Genomic DNA, 7,404 nt, shown 5'->3' on the forward strand with positions numbered 1-7,404 from the left:
AAGTGTTGTATGGGTGCACAGTAGGGCTCAGAAGGGAAAGTGGGGCTTTGGCCTTTTAGAAGCCAGATTTGACAATCATCCTTTACATGTGTCAGGATGCATTTGGAGAGCCCTAGTGGTACCAAAACAGAGGGGAACCCCAACAAGTGTCACCATTTTGGAAAGCACACCCCTTAGAGAATTTAGCAAGGTGTAATATGTGTATTTTCCCCTACAGGTGTTTGCTTCAATTAGGTCCCTAAAAGGAAAAAGGTGAACATTTTCCCAAAAAAGTCACTTTTACGGCTAATTTTTGTATCCCATAAGGCATTAAAGATGAAACAACCCCAAAAAATGTGTACTAGCATTTCTCCCGAGTATAAAATTGCCCCACACATGCAAATAAAATGTTGTATGGGTACGCAGTGAAGCTCAGAAGGGAAAGAGGGGCGTTGGCCTTTTAGAAGCCAAATTTGACAGACATCCTTTACATGTGTCAGCATGCATTTAGAGAGCCGTATTGGTACCAAAACAGAGGGGAACCCCAACAAGTGTCACCATTTTGGAAAGCACACCCCTTAGAGAATTTAGCAAGGTGTAATATGTGTATTTGTCCGTAAAGGTGTTTGATTTAATTAGGACTTAACTAGATAAAAGGTGAACATTTTCTTATAAAGGTCATTTTACTCCTAATTTTATATAGCCACAAGGGATAAAAAAATGTAATAACCCCTCAAAATGTGTAAACCTATTTCTCTCGAGTGTAGAAGTACCCCACATGTGTATATAAAATGTTGTATGGGCGCACAGTAAAAGGAAAGGGGAATGTTTGCCTTTTAGAAGCCAAATTTGACAGAAATGTTTGACATGCATTTGGAGAGCCCTAGTGGTATAAAACAGAGAAGAATCCGAAAAGTGACCCTAATCTTTGAATGCACACCCCTTAGAGAATTTTGCAATGTGTAATATATGTATTTGCCCCTACAGGTGAATGATCCAATTAGGCCCGAATCATTAAAAAGGTGAAAATTTTCCTATAAATGTCACTTTACCCCTAATTTATGTAAGCCACAAGGGATAATATATTAAATAACCCCGAAAAAGGTGTAAAACTATTTCTCCCGAGTGTAGAAGTACCCCACATGTGCCTATAAAATGCTTTATGGGCGCACAGTAGAGGAAAAGAGGGATGTTTGTCTTTTAGAGGCCAAATTTGTAAGAAATCCTTCACATGTGTCAGGATACATTTGGAGAGACGTAGTGGTACCAAAACAGAGGAAAACCCGAAAAGTGACCCTAATTGTTGAATGTACACCCCTTGGGGAATATAGCAAGGTGTAATATGTGGTGTAGTGTAATACATGTGGTGAAATGAGCATTTTGAACATATAGGTGGTTTCCAAATATGATGTGCAACGGAGTCCAAGATGGAAATTGCAATTATTTCTGGAAAGTTCAGTGCCCATTATGTGGCGCCCCTTATGAAATAATGGAGGGGTATAGGGAGCAATGGGACATAACAGTTGTTACAATTATTCATTTTACCGAAATTAATTCACAATAGGTTGGGCGTGAATTGTGAATGTCTAGTGTATAAGGAGGTAGAATATACCAGGGGACCAACTAAACTTTTGTCACTCTGGAGGTGTCGCAGGTCTCTTAGTACATAGTGTCCATCCTAACTCCTCTTTTGGAACAGACTCTTTATTGAGTCCTACCATTAGAAGCAGCAGAATTCACCGGGAAAATGCTGTCCTGGCAAAACACAGGAACATCTAAACCAGAGGTACTGGGGCCCCGTCCTTCTTGTCCCAATATTAGTTTCCTAATATCTTCCTCTTGAAAACGGAGAAATGATACGGCAGGACGTGCACATTGGAACAGCTCGTAAGAGTTGTACACCATAATCTGTACAATGTACACGGCCCGCACTTTTGTACCAAATCTTCGTTTTAGTAGGGAAATTATCACCAAGTGTTGCTCTTATTCACCCTAGCGATGCCCATTGTGACGAATATTGCTGCTTTTGGCTGGACCAAATCGACCAGCAAATAGCGGCAAACATGGACAGAGGGGGGCAACAAAACCCCTCTGGACCGCAAGGCAAAATTGGTGGCTGTCAGGAACAGCCGCCACCCTGCCCCGATCACCGTGTCTATAGACATGGTGACCGGTATTGCTGACGTCATAAGTAAATTCGCTGCTATCGGCTCGTCTGAATTGATGAGCCAGTAGCAGCGATAATAAACTGGGTGTGTGTGGGGGGGACGTAACCCTTCTGGTCCATGGGGCAGGATGGATGGCTGTCAGGAACAACCACCGTCTTACCCCGATCAGTGAACAGCCGCCGTCTTACCCTGACCGGTGTTGGTAAGTCACTACCCGCCGCACCGTTCTATAACAACGCTCGTTGGGAATAGGCTATACAATCTTTATTTATTTTTTAAGCAATTTAGACAAATAAGGGCTTATTTTTTGCGAGACGAGATGCACTGTAAAAAAAACCTTAATTTTAGTGGGTTTTTAGCTTATTGAAGAAATTTTATTAACTTTTTACGTGTGGAGGAAAATAAAATCATCAATTCTTGTTTTGGATTTTTAGCATTTTTTTGGGGGGTTGTTCACTGTAGCATAAAAATAATATATTATCTTTATTCTACGGATCACTACGATTACGGTGATACCTCATTTATATAGTTTTATTTTTATTTGTCCAATTTTATTGAAGGAAAACTAGAATAGAAAAAATTGCATTTGTTTTAGTATTGCCATTTTTATAGCAGCATAATTATAGTATTTTTTGGTTTATGGAGCTGGTTGTAAGCTTATTTTTTGCGTGACAAGTCGCTCTTTTTATTGGTATCATTTTGGTGCTTGTAACTTTTTCGGATCACTTTTTAGAACATTTTTTGTAAAGCAATTTGATAAAAAGTTTTAATTTTTGGCAAGTTTTTGGTTTTTTTTTTTTACCACGTTCACCGAGCGGGTCCAATTATGATTAGGATTTATTGTACAGATTGTTACGGACGCGGCGATACCAAATAAGTGGGGTTTTTTCGTGATTTAGTGTTTTTTATACTTTATTACTTGTGTAAAGGAAAATGTGGTGTTTGGGGGGACTTTCACTTTCTTTTATTATTTATTTTTATTTAAAAAAACTTTATTTATTGTTTTAACTTTTTTTTACAGTAACTTACATATTAGCTTGAACAAGTGATCTTCTGATCACTTGTTCAAGCTATTTTACAGGTTACACAGTGCAATACAGATGTATTGCACTGTGTAATGTAAGACACTGAGCATGCTGCGCATGCCCAGTGTCTTACAGCCGGGTCCTGCCAGGAGGCAGGGACCCGGCACCGAGAGGAGGATCGCGCAGCCCCGGGCACCGGCAGTCCCGGGGCTGCGATCGGAGGAGCGGACCCCCCCGGTAAGCGCCGCGGGGGGGTCCGATTCACATTTAAATATCTTTAAATGCCTCTAACACACCGCGGTCAGCGCGACCGCGGCGTGTTAGGGGTTAACACCCGCGATCGGAGAAATCTCCGATCGCGGGTGTTAGAGGCGGGTGTCAGCTATAACATATAGCCGACACCCGCAGCTTCTGGCCCCGGCTCCGTTCAGGAGCCGGGGCCAGAAGCTTGACGTAATAGTACTGCATTTTGCGGGAACGCACCTCCCGCGATGCAGTACTATTACGTCAAATGTCGGGAAGGGGTTAAAGCATTAACAAGCTTGCTAAAAGCAATCTTACTAATATATTGAAAGGTGCCGTTATGAAAGCAGGATGATTTATATAACTCCTATCTATCCATCTTGGAAAGCTCATTCAAAATTTAAATCCGCCAAAAATTAATTGATTCTGAATTCCCAAAAAATTATAAAATTGGTGTTCTGATTTTTAATCAAAAATCATAATAATTTTTAAAGTTATGCCAACACTAAGCGGATAGAAACCATAATTTACCCTATAATTTTGGTAGTAAGACTACAGGTGGTCTCTTGCTTAAGAACACCTGACTTCTAAACGACCCTTATTATTGTTAATCCTGGTTATTATGACAACCCAACATTTTTAAAACCCAATTGTCACAGAGACCAATTGTCCAATTTTGTCTGGGGCTACACAATTCAACTTAAGAACAAACCTGCAGAACTTATCCTGTACATGACTGTATTTGTCTCGAAATCTTTTCATTCTGAACATGGTTAATTTTTCTATAATTCTGCCAAAATTTGAGGTCCAAAGTGCTGGATCCTACAGGGGGTTTAATATAAGCCCCCAATTACTTCATGCATAGGATACATATAGAGTACCTTGTATAATCTAAGTGTTATCACACAATTTGTCCCGTACACTAAAAAGAAAAGCATTTTAGAAAAAGACTTGACTATAAGTCTATACTACTAGACCTTGTATGTCCTCCCTATGCTCATAATATAATATATATATATATTATGATTCCATTAGTGAAGGGTATAATGCAGGTTTTGCTGGTAGGATTCCACTGCCTGAGCTTGGTCGTGTGCTTATGGTCTTGGGTGAAAAAGTAGAATACGCTCCCATAGAGGTAAATCTAAATTATTATTCGGTAATTACTATTCACCCCCATGGAAGAAGGGCATCTGTGCTGTGTCTGGCTTTTCTCCCAACTTCTGACCTTTATAAGACCTTGCAACTAACTAAAAAGAATAATCCATAGTGGAAGCGGGGGAAAAAAAAATTCCAGATGCTGGGAAATTGATGAAAAAATGCATTTGCGCCATTTTCTTCTGGGTTTTGGTTTTTTTTCAGGTTTTTACACTGTGTGCCCCAAATGACACATCTTGTTTATTCTTTGTATTAGTAAGATCATGGGGATACTTCATTTTATAAAGGATTTATTGTGTTTTTTATTACATTATTTTGAATTTTAAACAGTCGGTCTGAAATAATTATTTTTGTTTTGCCATCTTCTGGTGCTAATAACTTTTTCATACTTTGGCCCATCCTGCAATAAATGACACCCATCACTTAAGCTCTGTAGACCAACGTGTTATTTGTTACCATTTTGATTATATGACCTTTTCATCACTTTTTATTACATTTTTTTTTTTCATGTTGTAAAATGAAAAAAAAAGTAAAATTTGGGGGCTATTTTCCATTATGGGGTTTAAACGCTGGGAACAGTTATGTTTTGATTGAACATTTTGGGATGTTCATGTTTATAATTTTTACTGTTTTATATTTAGGAAATACTGTTTGGTTTGTTTCACCACTTGTAACCATATCAGAACAAATATAAATGTATTTTTAAAAGAATTGACGTAGTAAAATGTGTTTGTATAAAGTGATAACGAGATTCTGGTCCTGATTAGGAATAGGGTTTGTCTTCTAGACAAGGAGAAGTCAGATGTAGATGTCAGACTTCCCGGGGTGAGGAGCTTCACCTGGAGTCTATGGAGAAACTCCCAGGAATAAGATGAAACCATAAGGCCCCTTCCACACTTGCGTTGCAGATCACGTCAGAGTTTGATCAGGGTGCGATCAGTGAAAAATGCGCATTTTGCATCAGAGTGCAATCAGTTTTCAGTCAGAGTTTGTTCAGTGTCTCAGTTTTTCACTCGTGTTTTTGATGCAATTCCAATGCGTTTTTCACGTGCAGGTAATGCGCGTGAAATGGACTCAGGACTGAGCTCTATCTTTTCTATGGCAATTGATGCGTGAAAAACGCATTGCACTTGCAAGTGACTTAGAGTGCAATGCGTTTTTGATGCATCTCCATAGACTTGTATGGTGTGTTTTTCAAAAAAAAAATGCAAGTCTGAAAAGACCCATTGGTTACAATGGGTCGGAGTGCAATGCAAGTTCTGCGCATCAAAAGCACGCGCAGAAAACGCGCGTGAAAAACGCAAGTGTGAAAGGGGCCTAAGTAACGGCTTGTGTCCACAAATAGAGGGGATTAATGTGTTAATGTCATGGTAATGGGCACAGGTTAGACCACTCTGAGGACATCCTCTCGGAGACACTAGGAGCAGGATGAAGATCTAGATCATTTCTTGTTGTGTGAAATGTCTGGTACCTGGACAGAGGTGTAGGGTGAAAATGAAAAATCTGTACGAGGTTCCCAATTATAATGCACCATATAGTCCTGGGGAAACATTTATCAATTATAAACCGCTGGCTTTTTGAAGATTTAAATTTTGTGTTAACATTCAAGAAGAGAATTTTCCCAGGAAGAATAATATAATTGCACTGACCACATGGAGAAACTAGGAGAAGGATTGGATCTCTTGATCCTCTCCTTATTATAGATGTATTTACAGAACTCCTCATAAAGACAAGTGTAACCTAAAACTATGGTTTAATAATATATAATCTGCACCAGGTCCCCAATTATAATGTATATAATCCTAGTCTCTTTGTATAAGGGTCTCTATATGGACCCTGTAAGGCTCCGGGGCCCATGTCTGGCCCTACTATTATGCACACCTCAGAACATGTAAATGGCCACTTATAGTGACTTTCTTATGTTTATTGCTGTACACCCAGGACGTTCACATTGGATAGGAGTTGACAGGAATATTATTCTTCTGACTGAAATTACTTCTTCATACACTTAACCAACGAGGTGCTCTGAAAAACATGGCAAAACGCAGTAGGGGGACTGGTGAGCCCCATACATATGAGAAGGTTGGCTGCACCTGGCAAAATCAATGAAGTCAGTCTTCCTCAAATGTTGGTACATCTTAAAGGGCATCTACCACCAGGATGAAGATCTGTATACAAATGAGCCTGAAGGGCTTCAAGGTTCCATAGGACTTAATGGAGCCTGGAGACACTCAGGCTCATCTGCATACAGATCTTCATCCTGGTGCTAGATGCCCTTGAAGTTGTAGTTGTATATGAATTTTATGAACCCATCTTCAAACATGGATCATATCAAGCACACATGTAGCTGTAGCCATATTCTGGCAATGAACATAATATGGTTATTTTGCTTTCCCCTGATAAAGCCCATTAGTTGGGTGATACACGTGGGGCCTTTTTTTCCTACAACCTTCAGCCACTTCCCTACCCCCCCCCCCTGCCCTACTTACAGGCTAAGGCTGGTTTCACTTGAACAAATGCATGCCCAGGCTATAGCTCACCCCTCCCCTCTCCGTAGGGAGAACTGTGGCACAGCCCTAATTATAGGGAAAGATGGCGCACGCTCTATATTTTTTTCCAGGTATGGTATGATACGGTGGGCGTATGGATGGACGTATTGGCCATTGAAATGCATGGGGCTGTATGCTACCCATATCGCAACACTATAGTAGGGATTAGGGATTTGTCTACCGTTTTGGCTTCAAGTTACGATGGGTTTTTGCAGATATTTTATTTTTCACCCTTCTTTTCCATCTATAATGATTATATTTATTTGTAGGACTGTTTTCTGTCAT

Source organism: Engystomops pustulosus, chromosome 3 (genome assembly GCF_040894005.1).
Source record: "Engystomops pustulosus chromosome 3, aEngPut4.maternal, whole genome shotgun sequence".
Classification (NCBI taxonomy): domain Eukaryota; kingdom Metazoa; phylum Chordata; class Amphibia; order Anura; family Leptodactylidae; genus Engystomops; species Engystomops pustulosus.